Source organism: Lepidochelys kempii, chromosome 8 (genome assembly GCF_965140285.1).
Source record: "Lepidochelys kempii isolate rLepKem1 chromosome 8, rLepKem1.hap1, whole genome shotgun sequence".
In the NCBI taxonomy this organism is placed as follows: Eukaryota; Metazoa; Chordata; order Testudines; family Cheloniidae; genus Lepidochelys; species Lepidochelys kempii.
In genome coordinates, this window is record NC_136387.1 from 69483428 (window position 1) to 69486413 (window position 2986).

The window sequence follows — 2986 nt, forward strand, 5'->3', positions numbered from 1 at the left end:
TTTACATTCATTACAATCAGTAATCGACTCACCTATTCTGTTCTCACAAACCTCTTCATGATTAAGCTCCTCTAACTTCCCTACTTTAGAATTATTCCTCCAATAGCCCTTAGTTTTCCAAAAGTAACATGTCAAGCTAAAGAGACAGAAGAAAGGGAGACAAATGATAATTCACATTTTAAGTCATTCTCAAGTCAAAGTGGCTCATTTTCCCAGTGGTTCAATTGTGCTTCAAGACTATAACACTCCCTTGATATGACTGGCAACTGCTATTCAACATTCACTTACACCAGAACAAGTATAATGGTCTCTCCACATGACTACTTGCACTGAAGAAACACTGTGTTCTAGTTCATAATTAAATACTCTTTAAAAATATATACTAGTGCATAAACTAAGGACATACACTTCAAAAAGTTTCCCTGGGCATTTTACATTGTTAATTCTCAAAGCCTTTCTACAAATAGCTCACAATTCATAAAAGATTATTCTTAATTAACATTGGCATTTCTCAAAAAGATCTCTATGAATAGTGATTTTCATTGCTCTTCTGTAAATTACAGGAATAAAACCAAATACATAAAACTAACAAACAGCTGCATTTTCAGTTTCCATCAAAATTTTCCTACCAAAATACTAGTGACAATTTTTTGCCATTCGAATTAGGGGATTTTTTTCTTTACAAGAACTGAGGGGAGAAAATCAATTTTAAAAGTATCTAGAGAACAAGAACTACTCAGCTGATGACTAATTAAGATTTTAAAAAATGGATGCCTAAAGCTAGGGCCCTATATTCATATCGAGTCTTCTAGAGTGCCTTTTCAAAAGTTTCTACGTGATTTAAGAGTACAAGTCACTTTGACCTTTATGGGGAGATTTTCAAAGTCACAGAGGTCAGCTAGGAGTAAAGAACTCCCATTAAAAGTAATTGAAAATTAGAAGCCTAATGCCTATTTAGGCCTTTGAAAATGTTTGAATTCAGTCACTCTTGGACTTTGTTCATATAGCCACGTCTCACTTTCCAGATGCATACTTTATGGTGGCTAACATCTCTACTGATGGAAAAAAAGCATCCTTGCATATAGATTATAGGAACAGAGAAACACTAGTATATGCAAATAGTGTACCTGCAACACCAACAGGTATTGTAGAGGGTACATAATTATTCTTATTGAAATTGGAATTCTATATATTATAGGAACAAAACTAAACAGCTTTTCTAAGACTTGTAGTATAAATAAATTCAAAAGGTATAAAGAAAACTGAGCCTAAATTCATCCATAGTTACAGTTACATTGGCTTATGTTTTCAGGATGCTGTTGCTGCCTTGATAAATTACAAACAAGAAATGTGTGAGGGGTCTCAGCAAATTTCCATAATTCTCCAGCACTGAAAGTGAGAGACAGGATTAATCAATATTTTTAATCAGAAGCTGTCATAGTACATTGTTGCACTTGTTTCGACAAGTGTTAGGTCCTTGTGCTATTGAAACCTGCTTTGCTGCTATTTCATCATGCCAACGCTACAGATTAAAGGTGCTGCTTTTTGACAATATTACAGATACACAAAGTGTCACTTGTGATATCAAACACGATTTATCTTACTTCAGTCGAAGTGCAGCTGGATGTCCAAGAAACTGTTTTTCAAGAGAAATTTGCTGTAAGTACTGAAAGATAATTGAAGCTAACAGAGGTCTACAATAATATGTAACTACCTCCAGAAAGAGAAATGGCTTTACAAAGTACTATTTTATATTTTGATTCGGAAATTAATTCTCCTTTCCTTGGAATGTTTTAGTTAGGACTTTTAGCTTGCTGTGAAAAGCAAAAATAATATATTGTAAATATCCATAATAATATATTTTAAATACAAATATTTTAAGGCTATTTATTGCACTTGCTTAGATAAAAGTTTATGTTCTTCCCTTAAGCCATGACACTTTACTTTGATTTGATTAATATGAAATAAGCAAACAGATATTAATCAGAATAGTCTCAACTGAAATAACAAAATTTATACACAGAATGCTTTTTTTTTTTGGTCAATAAGGATTATAGAAAAAAACTTTAAAGACTTGAAAATGCAGCAGAGAAATACTTTTTCAAAGCCACAAACCACTGATCATTTAAAAGCTCGGCAATAATAGCATCCATAACATATTTTTAAATACAGTATTCATTGTAGAAAAGAAGGGAGAATAGCATAAAATAGGATTGGTTTTAAAATGATGAATGATGTAAAAAGTAAAAGAATTCATGCTAAGATTTTGTGGTAGCATTTTTGCATAAAACGTTATCCTTATGATTGATAATAAAAGTCTAAAAAGAGCAGCATTTAGCTCCAAAGCTGGGCACTGTTGAAGGTGCACAATCACTGACAGTGCTGCCTAGTGGTCAGGCAGTGGTTTGCAAAATGTCTCACTGTTGAAGCACAGTCTTGTCCCTCAGAGTCCCATCCCAGGGGTTTCCAGTCCTCTCCTTTAGCACAGAGTCTTTGAGGGAGGAGCCCTTAGCTCCACAGTCGTTTCCAGGAGGCCTTTCCCCAGAGGAGAGGGCTCACTCCTCTGGGAGTGAGTATGGGACCCCAGGCCTGCCTTCTCCACTGGGCTCCGGTTCAGGGCCCAATGGTGGGCAGTTATACCCAACTCCTTGGAACTAAGACGCTGCCCCTCCTCAGACCACTTCCTAACTCAACCTCCTTCAGCTTCTCACAGTAAACCACTCCAATAAAGTCTCTGACCCAAACTCTGACCCAAACTCTGACTCTGTCGCCTGCTTTTCCCTTGTGGGTTTACACGGCCTATGGTTTTAGGTCCCAGGCAATCAACTCCTAGGCAATACTTGGCCCTCAGAGCAGCCATCTACTCCATTCCACTGCCTGCCTCTGAGCTGCTTTGCTCTCCCTTTTAAAGCCTGTCTCCAGCTTGATGAGGAAGGTAGTTAAATTGAAATTAAAAGGAACAGTCACAAAAATGACTGCGAGCTGC